Source organism: Nomascus leucogenys, chromosome 9 (genome assembly GCF_006542625.1).
Source record: "Nomascus leucogenys isolate Asia chromosome 9, Asia_NLE_v1, whole genome shotgun sequence".
Classification (NCBI taxonomy): Eukaryota; Metazoa; Chordata; class Mammalia; order Primates; family Hylobatidae; genus Nomascus; species Nomascus leucogenys.
In genome coordinates this window covers 34,257,914-34,279,063 of record NC_044389.1, presented here as the reverse complement: position 1 = coordinate 34,279,063, position 21,150 = coordinate 34,257,914, and the positions used below count along the sequence as shown (strand labels likewise).

The 21,150-nt window shown below is 43.0% G+C and overlaps 1 protein-coding gene across 2 annotated transcripts in view; it reads right to left on the bottom strand.

Moving 5' to 3' along the window:
- The window catches only part of ZFYVE9 (zinc finger FYVE-type containing 9), a 202,904-nt gene extending 183,079 nt beyond the window's left edge, over positions 1-19,825 (bottom strand). For both annotated transcript variants that reach the window (XM_003264425.4, XM_030818798.1), the window contains exon 1: positions 18,385-19,825. The gene's annotated coding sequence lies outside the window, so the exon portion shown is untranslated. The remainder of the gene's footprint in view (positions 1-18,384) is intronic.
- Positions 19,826-21,150: the final 1,325 nt, after the last annotated feature.

The window sequence follows — 21,150 nt, the reverse complement described above, 5'->3', positions numbered from 1 at the left end:
AAATACATCTGGCAAAACTTAAAAACTAAAGTGTGATTTCTTTGTTAAATTTATTGAAGTTTAAGTATTCCCTTAATCAGTGAAGGACAACCCTTATTTATTACCTAGAGCAACTATATAATTTGCTGTTAGAAATTTTGGTATTGGAACTATGGATAAGCAGGTTATCATATAGTATAGAATCCTCAGAAGATACATGTGGGGAAAAGTAGTCTCCTTTCAAATAAAAGTTAACTTATTTGAAAAAATAAAATAAAAAGACCCAAACTACTGAATTGTCTGTTACAGAAAAAGTCATCAGGAAACAGCCTAATGCAATCTCAAACTGCGCTAGAAAATGTCCAGAATAAGGAGAGTGGGGATTATAATGTTCTATGCTATACTGATCAACTGCATGGTTCATTTCAACCAACATTCCCTGGACACCTACTATGTGCCAGACCACACTGAAATATTGTTTTCAATTTCAGTTAATATTACATATTAACAAACAAAAACATATTCAAGAGAAAATAAGAAACATGTCTAAAAGGTTTTTATTCATAAAGAATCAAAGCAACTTAGAAAAATGTTACCAAGGCCGGGCACGGTGGCTCACGCCTGTAATCCCAGCACTGCAGGAGGCTGACGCAGGCGGATCACGAGGTCAGGAGATCAACACCATCCTGGCTAACACAGTGAAACCCCGACTCTATGGACTATTCCTTTGAATGTATTGGTAATGTGAAGGTCATGAGAGCAGCACATGAGGCGTGTCACAAGGGCTGGGGTGTCAGCGTGGTGGTTGGAGTAGCTGCTTCAGGTGAAGAAATTGCCACTCGTCCATTCCAACTGGTAACAGGTCGCACATGGAAAGGCACTGCCTTTGGAGGATGGAAGAGTGTAGAAAGTGTCCCAAAGTTGGTGTCTGAATATATGTCCAAAAAGATAATGTTGATGAATTTGTGACTCACAATCTGTCTTTTGATGAAATCAACAAAGTCTTTGAACTGATGCATTCTGGAAAGAGCATTCGAACTGTTGTAAAGATTTAATTGAAAAGAGAAAAATAAAATCCATCCTATCGTGATGTGATGGGAGCAGCTTAACAGGCAGGGAGAAGCGCCTCCAACCTCATAGCCTCGTAGAGCTTCACAGCTACTCCAGAGAATAGTGTTATGTGTGTAATTCATGAATCTCTATAATCAAGGACAACGATAATTCAGTCATGAACCTGTTTTCTGGACGCTCCTCCAAATAAATAATTGCTAGCTTATTAAGGAATATTTTAACATAAAAGTAATTTCTACAAAAGAAAAAAAAAAAAGAAAAGAAACCCGACTCTACTAAAAATACAAAACAAATAGCCGGGGGTGGCGGGCGCCTGTAGTCCCAGCTACCCGGGAGGCTGAGGCAGGAGAACGGCGTGAACCTGGGAGGCGGAGGTTGCAGCGAGCTGAGATCGCGCCACTGCACTCCAGCCTGGGTGACAGAGCAAGACTCCATCTCAAAAAAAAAAAAAAAAAAAAGAAAAAAAAGAAAAAGAAAAATGTCATCAAAATCATCCTAACAATAATACCTAACATTTGCTTATTACATGTGGCAGCCATGGAGGTATGTCGCTTATATCAACCTTTAAGAAATAACTTTCCAATAAGCTTCTAGGTGCACAGTTAGCTGACAGCCTCCTACTGCAGTCCCTTCAGGATGCCCAGCTTTCAAGCTGAAGTCACACTCTTCCTGGGCAGGCCCACCCAATGACTGCTCATAACATAGGCACTAAGGCCTGGCCATTTCTGTCCAATGCAGGACTCCTTTACTGAACAATTTTTGTTCGACTCTTCACTGTGTTGTCTGAGACTCTGTCAGACCTGCATCGCACTCTGAGACTCTCCCTGACAATTGTGCCTCCTCCCCCTTTCCTTTCGCAGAAGTCCTCTCCTACTTCATATATCTCTTATAGTCCTGTCTCAGCAGCTGCTTCCTGAAGGATTCAAACTGGCACAGCTGGTACTAGAAATTGACTGAGAAAGCAGGAGGTAAGATGGGGCTTAGGAACTAGATAACTTACTGCCCAACTGACAATGAAGCTCTCATCCCAGGTGGTACGTGAGGCATGATAGGCCCTGGCACAAGCTGGTGACCCAAGTGTTAACACACAAGTTGTGACTTGGGAGAATGTTCCCAGAGAGGAACACTCAAACTGGTGTAAAGATTCAGATATTTGGGAAGGGGAACATAAAACATACAAGAATAGCCAGGCGCGGTGGCTCACGCCTGTAATCCCAGCACTTTGGGAGGCTGAGGCGGGTGGATCACGAGGTCAGGAGATCGAGACCATCCTGGCCAACATGGTGAAACCCTGTCTCTACTGAAAATACAAAAAATTAGCCGAGCATGGTGGCAGGCGCCTGTAGTCCCAGCTGCTCGAGAGGCTGAGGCAGGAGAATGGCGTGAACCTGGGAGGCAGAGCTTACAGTGAGCCGAGATCACGCCACTGCACTCCAACCTGGGTGACTCAGTCTCAAAAAAAAAAAAAAAAATACAAGAACAATAAAGTTGGCTAGCTGTTAGATTGCCCAGGCTCCCTAGAAAGGGCAGCTAACAAACAACTGAAAACTACACGTGAAGGTCAGAGGGCTCTTTGGTAGCTGACAAACAGGTCCTTATCACCTACGAAGGGAGGCAGTAAAAGATGAAGAACAAACTCAGGATGGCTACAGACCACTGCTTCACGGTGGCTGAATGCTCAGCCAAGGCAGGTTTGTTATGCCAAGGTCAGGATCCTGATTTGGTTAGGGATAGATGGCTGCCCCCAAAGATTGTCATTTCCAAATCCTTTGAACTCTGAGTCTTCAGGGATGAGTTAGCACTCCCTGCTGTGCAGAAGCACACTTCACAGGTCTGTCACCTGCAAGGCAACACAGGGGCTCCCTCAGGATCTGTCCCTATCTGGATTCCTAGATGCCATGATAATAGCTAGTGCTAACCCTGCCAAAGACATCTTGGACCTCATAAAGGAGAACAGGGACTATAATCCCCAAAAGAATGGCAAGAATTAGCCAGGGTACCAGCAGGACTGGCATAAACCACAGTGCTAGATTTTCAAGGTGCTTAATCAAGCAAGCAGGAACATTAGACTGACTAAGGTCAAGTTTACTGGTTAAGAAAGGGGCTGTCTCAGGATATGAGAATTAACACTGTGGCAGGGACCTGGGAGATGGTATAAACTTGCTGTCAGGGTGGCTCCTAGCAGCCTGGAGAAAATGATGGCCCAACCTAAGTCAGGCTGAAATGACTGAATTGACATAGCAGAGAGCAGACGACAGGATTAAAAGGCTCAGGAAAGTGGGTATGATAGAGTTGTGTATACCATGTGAGGAGAGAAGACCATTCATCAAAGCCATCAGGAATATACTGGGGAGAGAGGCACCAGCATCACTAAGTTCAGTGGTGGCGCTCCTCTAAAGGAAAGGCTCATTGTTAGCAATAGGGGCCAGGTGGTGGCACTTAAACACCAGAAGCTAGTAAACTCTTACCATTATGATTCATGCAGAAAGACAGCCAATAAGACTTAACTTTCAGGGAGCTGTGGAGATAGTTAAGAGAATATGGTGCAGGCTGGGCACTGTGGCTCATTCCTGTAATCCCAGCACAATCTGGGAGGCTGAGGTGGGTGGATCACTTAAGGTCAGGAGTTCAAGACCAGCCTGGCCAACATAGTGAAAACCCCCGTCTCTACTAAAAATACAAAAATTAGCCGGGTGTGGTGGTGGGCACCTGTCATCCCAACTACCGGGGAGGCTGAGACAGGAGAATCACTTGAACACGGGAGGTGGAGATTGCAGTGAGCTGAGACCACACCACTGCACTACAGCCTGGGCAACCGAGTGAGACTCCATCTCAAAAAAAAAAAAAAAAAAGAGAATATGGTGCCATAAGGAAAAAAACAGACAGGTAGTCAAAATCAGTGCTGCTTAATATATACAATCAAAACAAGGCAAGAATTGGATAAGCAGGAGGCTGAGGGTGATTACACCAATAAAAACCTACCATCCCTTTCCCAGTTCCTGGACCTGAGCCAGTTTTCAGATCTAAACTCATATATATATGTAAAATTATTCCCAAGTCCATCCCGAAAGGAACCTACGGTCATTTACTCAGGCAACTATAAAGTGGGGAAAGGAAAATACCCAGACATTTCAAAGACTATGGGTCACAGAGTCTGACTTGATATTGGTATACAGAAACATGGAGCATCATTGTGGCCCTATTATAGCAGTAGAAATACAGGAACCAAGTAATAAATGGAGTCCTGGCCAAAGTCTAGCTTTTAATGGGTCTACTGGTCCACAGACCTACCCAGCAGTCACTTCCCCAGTCCCTCAATGTATAAATGGGATTGGCATACTTGGCAGCTGGGGTAACTCCCACCCCGGGTCTTTGACCTGAGGAATAAGAGCTAACAGACACAGAATGGCCAAGTGAAACCTTCTGAAAATAGCTCTCCATCCCCTGGGTGTAAATCAAAACCAAAATCGTGTAGGGGGCAGAGGTAAAGGGGATGGCAATGATTAGTGTCACCTTTAAGGATCTCAAAGATTCAAGGGCAGTAGTCCCTAAATATATCCATGTAATTCAAAAGTCTGGCCCCTGCAGGAACCAGTTGGATCTACCACAAGCTCAAACAAGTAGCAGCCATGACCACATTGCCATGCTAGATGTAGTATGTTTGTTGCAGCAGATAAATATAGCCTTGGGTACACGGCATGCAGCCATTTATATGGCAAGTAAGTTCCTTTCTATCCTAATCAGAAAAGAGGATCAGAAGCAGCTCACTTTCACAATGAACAAACAATAAAATGCATTCATGGTTTTGCTTAGGGGCTATGTTAACTCTACTCTATCATAATACAGTCTGCAGAGATCTGGACTCAGAACAGCATATAGATCCACTACGTCAGTGATACATGCTGATCTTGCAAGATGCGCAAGAGGTGGCTAACATACTGAAAGACTTGCTGAGGTACATGTGTTCCAAAGAGAGTAAAGAAAAACCCTACAAATATTCAGGGATCTACCATTTCAGCGAAGTTTTAAGAGTTCAGTGGTGGCAATCATGCCAACACATCCCCTCCAAAGCAAAAGACAAATTGCTGCATCTTGCATCCCCAGCTACAAAAAAGGAAGCACAATGTCTGGTAGGCTCCTTCAGATTCTAGAAGTAACACATTCTATACCCAGGAATACTGCTGTGGCCCATATACTGGTTGACATGATAGGCTGCCAGTACTGAGTAGGGGCAACAACTCTGCAGCAAGTCCAGGCTGTAGTGCAAGCAATCTCTATGCTGCTGGAGGTACCAATGGTGAGAAAAGATGCAGTGTAGCGTTTATAGCAAGGAAGAGAATCAAAATGCAGGCCCCTAGAGTTCTGCAGGAAGGCCATGCTATTAGAAAAACAGCTCCTGGTGTGCAACTGTGTCCTATTAAGAGATACAATGCTTCATCACTGGGCACCATGTGTCCAGACTTTCCATAATGATCTGCATTCACTAGGACTCGCCAGGTCATAAAGCCAGGTGAGCATAGCAGCAACACATTATAAGATAGGAATGGCACATCAAGGATCAAAATGAAACAGAACCAAAAGGCACAAGGAGACTGCTATAAGCAGGCAGCCAAGACTTCCCTGGCACTCACCATACCAGCACCATTTCCTCAGCTCACATTTATAGCTGTTTGGGGTATCCTATAAGACCAACTTAAGAAGGAGAAAAAAGCCAAAGTTTTGCTTATAAGTAGGTCAGCTCAGTATGTGAATGCAAGCTGAAAAAAACAACGGAGTTCATTATAGCCACACTTAGGGGTGACCTTGACAATGAAAAGGGAAAACCTTAACAGACAGAGCTTTGAGTCGTGCACTTGGTTATGAATTTTATGCAGAAAGAAAAGTGGCCTAGGGTGAGAATATATAGACTCACAGGCAATGGCAGGTAGACTGGCCAACTGGTTAGAGGCCTTTAAGAAGAAGGACAAAGGCAAGAGGTATGGATGGAGGCAAATGAATGAACATATGGGAGTGGGTGGAAAGTATGAAAATCTTTGTTTCATGTGTTAATGCCCACCAGAAAGTATCCAATACAGAAGAGCCAATGAACAGCCAAGGAGACAAAATGACTCAACTAGCTGACCAGAAGTCACCCAGAAGTGGCAAGATGGGGACATAAATGGAGAGGTCACTGTGGCAGAAATAGAGATGGAAGCAGAGAAGGAGACATGGACTCCCATTTACCAAGGCCAACTCTGAACATCCAACCTATGAGCAACAAAGACCAAAAACAAGCCCCCATATAGCGTTATGCCTCAGGCAGACCAACAGACTATTAAGTGGCAAGCTGACTACACTGTGCCTCTTCCATCTTGGATGGGCCAGTGATTGATCTTCACAGGATTAGACACTTATTCCAGGTATGGGTTTGCCTTTCCTGTCCAGAGACCTAGCCAGTACCACTAAATATGGACTTATACAGCACTTAATCAACAGACATGGAATCCAGCCAAGGGACTCACTTCACAGTGAAAGATTTGTGGCAGTAGGCCCATATCCATAAGCTCCAGCAGTTATATCCATAACAGTTCCATACAAAAGGACCAGTCTTAGGGAGTATTGGAATGGTCTGCTGAAGGCACAGCTAATGTACTAGCTCAGAGACAAAAACGGTGTGCTATCCTCTTGTATGCAGTACATGCACTGATTTAGAGCTAGGTTCCCAGTAAGAATACATGGGTCTGAGAACCAAGAAGTGGAAAGGGAAATAGCCCCTACTTGCCATCATTCCCAATGATCTACTTTGTGCTTCCCATCTCTGCAATGTGGGGCTCTGTGGAGTTAGAAGTCCTGGTACCCAAAGCGGGCAAACTTTTGCCAGGAGACACATGAAAGGTCACAGTGAACTACAATTTACAGCTGCAGCCTGAATATTGAGTATTCCTTGTGTCCAAGGACTAGAAAGCAGTAAGACGAATGCCCATCTTGGCAAGATTAATTAACCCTCATCCTCAGGAGGAAGTAGGGCTGCTGTTACACAAAGGGAACAAGAAGGAATATGTGTGGGACTCAGATGATTCCCTAGAATACCACTTAATACTCCCTGCCCAGTAGTGACTATGAACGGACAAATGCAACCACTCCAGTCTCAGACTCCTCAGAAATGAGGGTTTGGGTCAAACCACTAGGTAAACAACCAGCACCAGCAGAAATGATAGCTGAGGGCAAGGGCAATTTAGACTACATAGTGGAGATGGCTCTAGAACCTTGTGGCTCCGAGACCAGCTACGGTGATGAGCCTGAGGCCTGTCTCACTAATCTCTTTCTACATTTCCTCCCTTGGAGGAGCTGCTCTCAGAAACTGTGAAGATATGGATCTGTGCATCATAAGAAATGGACTGTAGCAATCACTTGGATCTTCCTTCAAAAAAGAATTGCCATTCAGGGCCAAGAAGTTTGGTTAGCTAACAGCCTCCAGCTGCAGCATGTTCAGAATTGATCTCAGCTTCCCAGTCATGACCATGCTCTCCTTGGGCAGCTCTAGCCAGTGACTAAACATGGTGGGTGTACTAAAATCTGGCCATTTCTGCCCATGCAGGACTCCTCTAACAGGCAATATGTGCTCTGAAGTTCCTTGTTAGGTTGACTGAGCTTTCAGATCTGCATCACAGACTGAGGCTCTCCCTAGCCAATTCTGCTTTCTCCCCATTTCCTTTCATAGGCATTCCATCCCATAAAACCTCTTGCGCTACTACATCCATTTCAATGTCTGCTTCCCAGGGGACCTGAACCAATACACTATGTAATTAGCTATTTACATGTAAACTGTTCATTTAACCCACTGATGTATTATTGTTAGTCCCATTTTACAGGTGAGAAAACTGAGGCACAAAGAAGTTATTAACTTGCCCAAGATCACAAAGTGAAAGGAGAATTAAATTTGAACCCAGACAGTTTGACTCTAGAGCCTGTAATTTAATCACTATGCTGGAAGAGACAGGATACTGTCTTGTCATCTTTAGATATTAAGAGTGATTATTTATTCTGTGTAATTTTAAAGAGTAAAAGAGCAAAAGGATATACACTAGAGGAAAAGCTAGATTTTTGGCTGAATATAAAAAGAAATAATACTGCTAATATTCTAATAACGTGCAGAATGAGCACCTTCAGGAAGTAATCAGGGCCTATCATCTGAGAGTTCAAAGTCTTGGATATGGTGAGGGTGAGACTTTAAAAAACAGATAAAAGTTGACCTACAACAGTAAAAGGTGTTAATTACTAAGGCCTACGTGGAAAAAAAGGGTTCCACAACCAAATAAGTTTGGGTAATATAACCAGGCACAGTGGCTCATGCCTGTAATCCCAGTACTTTGGGAGGCTGAGGCAGGTTGATCACCTGAGGTCAGGAGTTCGAGATCAGCCTGGCCAACATGGTGAAATCCCATCTCTACTAAAAATACAAAAATTAGTCGGACATGGTGGTGCATGCCTGTAATCCCAGCTAATCAGGAGTCTGGGGCAGGAGAATTGTTTGAACCTGGAAGGCGGAAGTTGCAGTTAGCCAAGATGGTGCCGCTGCACTCCAGCCTGGGTAATGAGCAAAACTCCATCTCAAAAAAAAAATTGGGGTAATACATAGCTGAACAAAGTTAAACAAGTTTCTTCTACTCTTCAGTCTTTAGAATACTAATGTGCATTTGCAAACTTCTACCTGAGGGATATAGTAAGCTGAAAACCCAAACTTATTTGACTAAAGAACATTTCCTTGCTCCTAGGGAACATACTGTAGAAATCCTGGATGGGCCCGGAGCGGTGGCTCATGTCTCTAATCCCAGCACTTTGGGAGGCCGAGGCGGGTGGATTACTTGAAGTCAGGAGTTCCAGACCAGCCTGACCAACATGGTGAAACCCTGTCTCTACTAAAAATACAAAAAATTAGCCAGGTGTAGTGGTGGGTGCCTGTAGTCCCAGCTACTCAGGAGGCTGAGGTAGGAGAATTGCTTGAACCCGGGAGGCGGAGGTTGCAGTGAGCCGAGACCACACCACTGCACTCCAGCATGGATGACAGAGCGAGACTCCATCTCAAAAAAAAAAAAAAAAGAAAAGAAAAAACACACATACACACACACATAGACACATGACAAGATTCACAGGATGAAAAAAGTGTGGACTTTCTAGTCAGAGATATATGAGCTTGATATATAAGTTTGAATCATGAATGTGGGCTTAAGCTTAGGAAAAGCAATAAAATTCTCCAAGCCTCAGTTCCCTCAGCTGTAAAATGCATAATAATACAATGACCTTATAATATCCTTAGTAAGAGTTAGAAATAACACATGTGAAACACTTACCAGAAAGATGGCACACTACGGGGAAAGCTTTTATATTCCACAAAAAGTAATACAAGGTAAAAGAATCAAGGAAAACTCCATAAACCTGGAATCTTGGAAGAACCGGATGCAAAAACAGGAGTGAGGAAGATCACCTTGCAACCAAATCATGAAGGCTGTATGCCAGGTTAAAGAATCTCAACCTTGCGTTTTAAACACTGAGCAGAAATTTCCAAGAGTGACCTCACAATAACTTCAAAAATAATTTACCTAGGCTACTACTACTAAAAAAAAAAGACAATTATTACCAGAATCACAAAAAGGCCTACATGATGTATTGTGAAGTTCAAGTTTCAAACTGGCAGTGTTTTATTTTAATTACCTTTTAGGGGCTGTTTCTCCTGCTCAACTGAAAATGAAAAATGGAGACTAAAGTTTGTATAAATCCTGACAGGGTGTTTTTACAAAATTTTAACATTGCTTGTTCTTTTTTTTAAGACAGGATGTTCCCCTGTTGCCCAGGCTGGAGTGCAGTGGCACGATCTCGGCTCACTGCAGCCTCCCCTCCGGGTTCCCAGGTTCAAGCGATGCTCCTGCCTCAGCCTCCTGAGTAACTGGGACTACAGGGGTCCACCGCCACGCCCAATTTTTTTTTTTTTTTTTTTTTTTTTTTTGAGACAGAGTCTCGCTCTTTCGCCCAGGCTGGAGTGCAGTGGCGGGATCTCAGCTCGCTGCAAGCTCTGCCTCCCGGGTTCACGCCATTCTCCTGCCTCAGCCTCCCAAGTAGCTGGGATTACAGGCATGTGCCACCGCGCCTGGCTGATTTTTGTATTTTTTAGTAGAGACGAGGTTTCACCATGTTAGCCAGGATGGTCTCGATCTCCTCACCTCGTGATCCACCTGCCTCGGCCTCCCAAAGTGCTGGGATTACAGGCATGAGCCACCGTGCCTGGCCCTATCTATCTATCTATCTATCTAATCTCTTATCTATCTATCTATCTATCTACCTATTTAGAGATGAGGTCTCACTATGTTGCCCAGGCTGGAGTGCAGTGGCTATTCTCAGACATGATCCCACCACTGATCAGCATGGGAGTTTTGAGCTGCTCCATTCCCAACCTGGGCCAGTTCACCCCTCCTTAGGCAACCTGGTGGTCTCCCACTTCCAGGAGGTCAACCCCTCCCAGGAGGGTCATCATACTGATGCCAAACTTAGTGCAGACACTGATCAGCATAGCACACTACAGCCCAGAACTCCTGGGCTCAGGCAATCTTCCCATCTCAGCCTCCCAAGTAACTGAGACTACAGGCACATGCCACCACACCAGTTTATTTTAATAAAGAGAATTTTGAGATAGACTCTGTTGGGCTATGAAACAAATCATAAAAATATGTACAATTTACTCTTTCTTCATTTTAATAAAATGAAATCTCACAGATAAACACCAAACTTTAATCATGAAAGGTTAGAAAAGAACCAAACTATATTGCAAACAGAAATGCATACCTTTTCATTAATCCTACCAAAGAGGCTCCAGAACTTCTGTTTTTGTAACTTTATACGGAAACTATACCATCCAAAGGAACTAAAGGATTGTATAATAAACCAGAACAAGTCTTTCAGTTCAAAATCACCACTACAGGCTGGGCACAGTGGCTCACACCTGTAATCCCAGCACTTTGGGAGGCCAAAGCAGGTGGATCACGAGATCAGGAGTTCAAGACCAGCCTGGCCAAGATGGTGAAACCCCGTCTCTACTAAAAATACAAAACTTAGCCAGGCATGGTGGCGGGGCATACCTTGAATGAGTAACGAAAACATCGGGTAATATTCTACATACAAGACAATGACATTTGTATTTATATAAAATTATGTATCATTGAGAGGTAACGGCAATTCTTAAAATCTTTCATGCCTGACTGCCTAGAAATGTTAATATGAAACTAGACTGTAAATTTTTAGAAACGTTTCAGTAGAGTTAAAGAAAAACTAAACTTAGGCATTACAATTGCCTTTTCTTAAGAAATATTCATATTGCCCAGGCGCGGTGGCTCACGTCTATAATCCCAGCACTCATTCAAGGTATTAAAGCCTTCCTATGAGGTTTTTTAGGACACAGTTCAAAGTCAGCAATAATTACTTGCTAATGTTTCTAAAGTTTTTTTCAAACCAGTTAGGAAATACTACAGGGAACCACTGTTTGAGTAAACAAAGTGCAAGTTTTAGACCTTCATTCTACATGTTCAAGATCAGCCTGGCCAACATGGCAAAACCCCATCTCTACTCAAAATACAAAAATTAGCGGTGTATAGTGACAGGCGCCTGTAGCAACAGCTACTCGAGAGGCTGGGTCAGGAGAATTGTTTGAACTGGGAGGCAGAGGTTACAGTGAGCCAAGATCACACTACTGCACTCTAGCCTGATTGACAGAGCGAGAGTCTGTCTCAAAAAAAAAAAAAAAAAAAAAAAATCATGTTAAGGCTGGGCACAGTGGCTCATGCCTGTAATCCCAGCACTTTGGGAGGCCAAGGCAGGCAGATCACTTGAGGTCAGTTCGACACCTGCCTGGCCAGCATGGTGAAATCCCATCGCTACTAAAATTACAAAACTTAGCCAGGCATGGTGGCACGCACCTGTAGTCCCCGCTACCAGGGAGGTTGAGGCAGGAGGATCGCTTGAATCTGGCAGACAGAGGTTGCAATGAGCCAAGACTGTGCCACTGCACTCCAGCCTGGGCAACAGAGCAAGACTCCATCTCAAAAAAAAAAAAAAAAAAGAAAGAAATATTCATATTAATAGAAGACCACTTTTTATATAGCTGAAGTCCTCACACCACCGTTCCTATCACCACCCAATGTGGTTAATCAGTTCTATCCACCAGAGTTCACTGTTTACTAAACAGGAAACTAGAAAGTTTACAGCTTTTTTTTTTTGTTTTTGAGATGGAGTTTCGCTCTTCTTGCCCAGGCTGGAGTGCAATGGTGCAGTCTCGGCTCACTGCAATCTCTGCCTCCCCGGTTCAAGCAATTCTCCTGTCTCAGCCTCCCAAGTAGCTGGGATTACAGGTATCCACCACCATACAGTGGTGATTTTGAATCGAAGGCCTTGTATTTTCAGGAGAGACGGAGTTTCACTATATTGGCCAGGCTGGTCTCGAACTCCTGACCTCAGGCAATCAGCCCACCTCAGCCTCCCAAAGTGCTGGGATTACAGGCGTGAGCCACAGCGCCTGGTCTACAACTTTTATCCTCAGGCCAAAAACATTCCTTATCATCAAAGAATCTGGCAATGTATCTGCAAGTAAAAGCTTCAACAATTTACCTAATGACTGTAAATAAAAGTTATTAACCAGGAGCATGGTGGCTCATGCCTGTAATCCCAGTACTTTGGGAGGCTGTGGGTGGATCATCTGAGGTTAGTAGCTCCAGACCAGCCTAGCCAACGTAATGAAACCTCGCCACTACTGAAAAAAAAAAAATTAATGAACCGCAAACAGAGCCTTATGTTACCACTTCACACTCATTAGGATGGTTATAATAAAAAAAAACAGAGAACAAGTGTTGGTGAGGACGTGAAGAAATTGGAACCTTCATACAATGCAGGTGGGAATGTAAAAAGGTGCAGCTACTTTGTAAAAACAATCTGATAGTTTCTCAAAAGGTTAAACATACAGCTACCATTTGGCCCAGCAATTCCATCCCTATAAATACCCAAGAGAAATGAAAGCATATTTCCACACAATAATTTGCACATGAATGTTCACAACAACATTATTTATAGTAGCCAAAAAGGGGAAACAGCCCCAACTGATGAATAAATAAAATGTGGTATTTCCATACAATGGAATATTATTCAGCAATAAAAAGAAATGAAGTACTGACACTTGCTACTGAACCCTAAAACTATTATGCTAAGTAAGAGAAACCAATCATATATCTATGATTCCACTTACATGAAATGTACCGAATAGATAGGCAAATCCATAGAGGCAGAAAGTACATTAGTGGTTGCCTAGGGCTGGGAGGATTAGGGAGATCCTGGGAGTGACTGTTCATGGACACAAGTTTCTTTTTGGAGTGATTAAAATGTTCTAAAATTAGACAGCAGTGATGTTTGCACAACTCTGTGAATATATAATACTGTTCTAACTTTTCCAGTTCCGTAAATGGGCTATTTACCATAATTTAAAAGAAAAATATAAGTACTAATTAATTTGTAAAATAGAAAATAGTTTATGCGTTGAGTATCTCTTATCTAAAATACTTGGAACCAGAAGCATTTGGGACAGAAGCATTTGGGACAGATTAGAATTGTGACACAAGTCTAAACACAAAATTCATTTGTTTCATGTATACTTATACGCATAGCCTAAAGGTAACTTTATACACTATTTTTAACAATTTTGTACATGAAACAAAGTTTTGACCGTTTTGATTGTGACCCATCACATGAGATCAGGCGTGGAATTTTTCCACTTGTGAGATCATGTCAGCGCTCAAAAAGTTTTGGACCTTTGAGCATTTTGAATTTTAGACTTTTGGATTAGGGATGCTCAACCTGTAAAAACAGCACTTTTCAAATTATTTTATTAAATAAATTTTACCATTATAAAGTACAAGGTATTCTACTACATAACTAAATACTAATTCTACTGACACCTTGGTTCCTCCTTAATTTAGCAATCTCTAATACTTCAAAATTGGATCATGCTGATTTTACTTATTAATAGTAAACTATATAAATAATTAACAATCTTTCAAGCTCTTTTTTTCAAAACTCAGAGAAATGTATTTTCCACTTCCAGAGTCTGAATTTACCAGGACTCATGGGACTGAACTATAGCTCTGATTTACCCATTATATCATTTAATACTTACAATAATACTGTAAGGTGACTATTATCAGTTGCATTTTACAGAAAAGAAAATTGAGACTTAAAGAGGGTAACAAACTTGTCCAAGGTTATAAGAAAAGACTGACAGGCTATAAAATCTAGTTCTAGCCTACTGTAGTTTATAAGGAAAAATCTACGTTCTGAAAACAGTTCTTAAGTAAATGTAATAAATTGAGTTTTTTGAAAACTAAATATATGAACTATTTCTATTCAGTGCCTGCAACTACATATTTTCCAATGATTATTATATACAGTTGTCTCTCTGTATCTGTGGAGGATTGGTTCCAGGAACCCACAGGATACCAAAATCTGGGGATGCTCAAATCCCTTATATAAAATGGCACAGTATTTGCATATAACCTATGCACATCCTCCTGTATACTTTAAATAATCTCTAGATTACTTACAATGCCAAATACAATGTAAGTGCTATGCAAATCAACTGTTATACTGTATTGGGTTTTTATTTATATTATTTTTATTATTGTATAATTACTTCTGTGTGTGTGTGTGTGTGTGGATATTTTTGAGCCTTGGTTGGTAGGACCCACAGATACAGAGATCTGACTGTACTAAGAATATTGCTCTATATAATGCAGGTCAAGTATACACAAGTAAAATTAAAGATCAATGTAAAACTCTGAAAATAAATAATTTGCAACAAGTGTACCCTATACAAAGGGAATACTAACTTATTGGCCAAAAATGAAATGGAAAACATACTAAAATCGAAACTGTTTTCCATAAAAAATTCCAAATCCCAAAAGTAGACTTAGTCTAAAAAAAATAAAGCAACCAAGTTTTAAGTCATGCAGAAATCCCAATGCCTGATTTTTGTTTTTCCCAAAAGGAAGAAAGAAATGTACATTTATTGAGCACCTCCTGCATGACAAACACTGAGCTAATTGCTTTCGGTTACTTTTATCTCATGGAACCTGTTCTACTTTGCTGGGTGGGGTAGTGTTACTCCAATAGTACATAAGAAACTCAGAATCTAAATGTCACATTGCTTTAAGAGGTGTAGTAAGGATTCCTGCTCACATCTGACTCCATACTCTGTACCACATTATGCAATTAACAACCATAAAACACACATATATACACCATCTCTTTAGGAACATAAGAACTTAAGCTAAAATCCAGGCAATTATCTTTTAAACAAGCTTTGTGCCTTGCAACCAGTCTGTGGCTAGCACGTTAACAAGGTGCCAAATAAAAGTTTACTGAATGGAATGAACAGTGGTAGCTTAGCAACAGAGGAAGGAATTACCATCTCTACTCACTCTACCTTTCTAAAAGAGTTAATACGAAACTATCGCCAGGCAATATAAACAATTATTTCCTTAAAGAAAACACTGAATCAGGAATTGGAAGAGAAAGGAATAATCATATATAAAATGTATTATCAATGTCCTTAAAGGGCAAGATGAGACACAGAAGCCTTCAACAGAGATTTAGCAAGTTCTACTCAATTACACTTGTCTGACCTACCTTGTAACAGTTAATTAAAGGTATCCTGCTTCCACAGGACAAGTTTAGTAGAGCCCTTGGTCATTTTTGTGTTTCCTGGAATACCTACAACAGGACCTGGCACTTAAAAGCCAAAATTGTATAAAAATCTTTTACAGATTATAATACCTTTTCAGATTTATTTATCCTAAAAGCCTTGCAAGGTAAGCATAATAACTGAAGTATATGCATTTTACAGACAATGACATTGGTGTCCATTAAGTGCCAAAGTAAGTGACGAGGTATTCTTCTATCACACCACAGCTATCACAGGAGGCTCTCAATAAATGGTTGCTGATTGGATCAGCTGTCCCTCAAAATAACACTTTTCTTTCTAAGATTATTTACTACGAAAAATGACATCCTTTGAGCTGGAGCTGCAAGGAAGTAAAAAAAAAAAAATGACTATTGCTACTAAAGATTTATAGTTTTGCTAGAAAATAGACACCTTCCTTCGGCTCAGCAAGGTTAATTTTAAACCTACTGTATCAGTGATTCTCAAACTTTAGTAGGTCTAATAATCAGGGAGACTGATAAAAATAAAGTTCTTTGGGCCATTGTCATCCCTAGAATTTCAATTCAAGGGGCCAAGAATCTGCATATTACATATAATACTTATGTTCTATATATAACAAGCACTCTCAACTGATTCTAATGTTGGTGGTCTTTAGGGACACACTGAGAACTGTATTCAAGTTTTTTTTTTTTTTTTTTGAGATGGAGTCTCGCTCTGTTGCCCAGGCTAGAGTCAGTGGCCCAATCTTGGCTCACTGCAACGTCTGCCTCCCAGGTTCAAATGATTCTTGTGCCTCAGCCTCCCGAGCAGCTGGGGCTACAGGTGGGCGCCACCATGCCAGCTAATTTTTGTATTTTTAGTAGAGACGGGGTTTCACCATATTGACCAAGCTGGTCTTGAACTTCTGCCCTCAAGATCCACCCGCCTCGGAGAGGGGCATCTTGCTTACGTTGCCCAAGCAGGACTGGAACTCCTGGGATCAAGGGGTCCTCCCCATTCAGCCTCCCTAGTAGGCCTAGCCATCACACTTTGCCTGAATTAGACTTTTAAAAATCTAAATTAACCTACCCAAATAACTGGTAATCAAGCCAATTTTTAACAGAAATACTTAAAATCTGACAAAAACAATGCAAGGCTACAGCATCTAACACAGTAGGTCTTCAAAAACGTGTACCATGCCAACCTTTCTCCCTAGATGGAGACCCCATGCTGCATAGAATGTTAAGTCAGGGATCTTTTAGGAAGTTACCCATATTCTTCTGTTTTAACTGATGAATTCAACTATGGTTCCAATGTAATTTAGTAAAATATTTTTATAGGTCTTATACAAATGACAATGTAAAATGGAACAGTCAGATAATTTTAAACCTAATATACAGAAATAGTAATTTTAAAAATCACTGTCAGTACAAGCCCATTATAAACCTGTACTGTTTACAATCTGTGAGATTATGGGTGATTTCTCCTATTATTAAATATTTATTAAGAGCCAACACGGTACCTTTCTATACTTCCCAAGTTTTCTATAATAAGCATATTTTTTCATGATTATAAAAGTTTTGCAAGTACCTGTAAGTCTTATAACTTTCACATACATAACAGGAAAACAAGAATAACCTTAAATCACATTTCTCACAAAACATAAGTATCTGACTTATGGTATCAAACTGTAATCACTAACATTTTTCAACATTAATGTCAGAACAAATCATTTTATTTCTAAAATTTAGCATGTATCCCATTTCCTTCAGGTATTTATTAGGGTAGCTGGCACTTAAAGAGGACTTAAAATCCTTTTGCCAACAATTCTCTGGATCTCTTTAAGTGGAACATTTTTGTACCGAACACTGAAGCATAAAAATATTTCCTATGGCGGGGGAGGACGGGGGACAGACCTTTGTAGAAGACGTTTTTATAACTGTGAGTGTTTATCTACAAAACTCAGCATAGCAAAGATGCGATGGGGCTTTCTCCAAGGCAGACCACGCTTAGAGGCAAGATATGAGGCAGGGATGAGCAACCGGCAGGTGATGAGATTTCACCTCAAATAAGACGCAAAAGCTTGTTCTCGAGCAAGTCAGATCCATGAATGACACTCCAGGAGTACCGGGGCTCTCTTGGTCCTGCACTCTCTGCACCCCCAATTCTCACCCTGGCCTTCCTCTCCTCCCCCTTCCCCCGCCACAACCGGGATTCTGAGGGACTCGGTATGGGACGCGTGGAAACCAAAGCTGTTTGCAAACAGGCGTCATCTGCCTCCCTCTGGGATGTACGTGCAGGGCCCTGGCTAAGAGGCTGCGCTCGGCCCCGGCCCGTGCAAACCCGAAAGGCAGCCGTGCTCCTGCCGGCCCCCAACTCCACACACCGGGCCGCGCCGGAACCGAGGCCGGAGCGAGGGCTTCCCAACGGCGCGGGGCCTAGTCGCCCCCACGGCATTCAGCCTCCCGGGGGACGCGGGGAGAACGGACTGAGGCCCCAGGACTGCAGGGTGGGGGAGGCGACCGCAGTGGCAGGACGCCCCGTCCGCCCGGTCCGAGATCTGCCGCCAGGGCCCCCACAGGCAGCGGGAGGCTGGCGAGCCCCGGACCATGGCGCGCCACACTCACCTCGAGCAGCAGCCGCCTCCGCTTCAGCATGGCCAGGGGGGTCGTCCCTGAGCCGAAAGCCTCCTCCGGAGGGCACCGGCGCGGCCCCAGGCGCCGCCGCGAAACCTCCCACTCCTGTAGGAGCTGCGGTAGCTGCAGCTGCGGCTGCTACTGCTGCTAAGGCCCGGCACCCGCCCAGCCGCATCGGCGCCCGGGCCGCGGCAGCTACGCGGATCCCGGAGGAGCGCCGCCGAGCTGGGCCGGGGGCGCAAGGCTGCGGCGGGACTACCGAGGTGCGGCAGGCGGAGATCCTCAGCGAAGCCTCCAGCGTCGGGTGGCCGCTCCTGCCGCCGGCGCCGCTGGGCCACAGCGCCCCCTGGACCCCACGTCCGGCTACGGCGTCGGGACTGCGGCGGCCGCGCCGGGCACGAGCCGCAGGGAACGCTAAGGAGCGCGGCCTGCGGGCGGCGAGGGCCCAGTGCTCCCTGAGCAGCCCGCGGCCGGCCCGGGACTCCACTTCCCGGGAACCGGAAGCCCCTCACTTCCCACCAACCCCTGGCGTTCCCCGCCCCCCGCCAGACCCGAGCACCTTTTCGTTCTCTCTCAAAGATACGTGAATGTTCTTGTCACTCGGACCCGCACCTGACAGCAGGAATGTAAGGGAATCTGTTCGTTTGTCTCTCACGGTTTCGGGGGTGGCGGGGAGACCCCTTCTAATTCCTTTAATGCGTCTGGATGAAAGAAGAGTGACCCAGAACAAACCTTTTTTTCAAACATACACACTTCTCTCCCAAAACAGACGAAGGAATTGTCTTTGACCTTAACTTTTTTTTATCTACTGCGTAGATCATTAAGAAATTTTCTGCAGATATCAACCAAACCCTTAACACCTAAACCACCACCCCCACAAAACAAAAATGAAAAATATATATATATATGCCAAGCCAGAGAAGAGAATAGCCAACGGGTTGTCTTGAAATTCATAAACAACTTAAAGGTAAGCAAAGAATCACCCATCTTTTACTAACACCCTCTCCGTCCCATCCTCTTCTCTCCCACCTCTCCACCCCTCATCCCAGGCAAATCCTAGTAAGGCTCTGAAGGAAGGAAATTATTACACAGTGGGGGCTATGGAATCATTCTGTTTACAGATGCCCCATATTTGATCCCAGTCAGCCTCTAGGGTGCAAACGTCAGAACAAAAAACAAACACGACTGTTAGAGGGGAAGTAGGAAAAGAAAATTCTCCAAATCCTCTGATCCCCAAATTTTCCAAATACACTTTTTTAACAGAGTGGTTTACTAGAATGTGTAGTGACTTTGGTGTCAGACACATACCGACACTACCAGTTCCAGTTCTGTCATGTATAGCTTTATGACCCTGGGGCAGTTATGTAACATTTTTGAACTTCAGTTTTCTCCTGCCTGCCTTGCTGGTTGTTGAAGATTGGAGATAAAGAGACTGGCCCATAGAAGATACTCAATAAATGTTAGTTCCAATTTTTATTGGTTCCAGTTCTTAGGCTCAATTTTGTACTCATCTGTTTTTGTTTCTCATTCTCTCTCTCTCTCTTCTTGTGTGTGTGTGTGTGTGTGTGTGTGTGTGTGTGTAACTGTATTCCTATCAAAAGATAGATGCTCCATTCTTCATCCTCCCTAGTCTGGGTGAAACTTCCCTAAATTTTACTAATGGGTTTATGTAACACCCCTCCATGGAAGAATAGAGCCTCATACACTGGATCCTATGACATTCTGTTGCACAGCAGATATCAGCATGCAACCAGTATTTTTTATGTATAAAAAATGTTATAAGGCAATCTCACCCTACCTTAGGTTATGGCCTAATGATGATAAATAATAATGAGAAACTACAAAAGGTCTCCAGGAATCATTCATTTAATAATTGAACAGCCACCATGGAGAAGATGTCACCTAGTAGCTCTCTTAATGAAAGCTGTTCCTGTGTAATCCTAAGTGTGCCTTTGCCACATACTCCTGAGTCACAAAAAAATCACTATACCCTTTCTGTAACAAGAGACACTGGGGCTCAAAGGGAAACCATGATTCATTCTCGCAGTGATTCTATGAGTTAGGTCCTATGCTACCACCATTTTACATGTGAAATACATCCAACCTAAGGAAAAGCTGGAAGTAGACCCTGAGATTCCCTTCAGTCCCCAACCTGATGCCGCAACAGGCCTTTCAGAAATATTAACAAAATGCTGTAAGGGTCATTTGTTGCTAAAAAATTTTCAGTCAAGAGAAATGGGCCCTTCAACTGAGATCATTAGCGCTGTAACCTAATATTAGCACTGTATTTTTCATGCCTAGATCACTGCCACCACAGGAAACCTGCATTTGTTTATGAACAATCATGCAACCCAGGGCATAGCTACTACATGAAGAAGATTATTCATTTGTTCCCAAGACCAGTTTCCTCTTGCTTCACACTTTCTCTCCTTGTTGCTGAAAGCAGCTGCCTTTATCATCACCACCTCCTCCCTGATCAGAGTAGTCCACTTTAAATCCTTTCATCCTCTTCAATTTCATTCCATCGTTTTCAGTTGGCCCTCTGCTTCTGAAATGTCTCTCACCTGTTTTCCTCTCTTGTACTGTAAATCTCTTGTTCATTTTAATCTACCTTGGGCTTCTGTCAATTGATTTGGCTACCCTCCTCTCAATTTTGCACTGATTTCCCCTATTAGCTAGCAACTGTAAAATGTCTATTCCCAACCTGGTAGACCTCCCCACTTTCATTTTTATACTGTCTACATCCTGTAGAAAGAC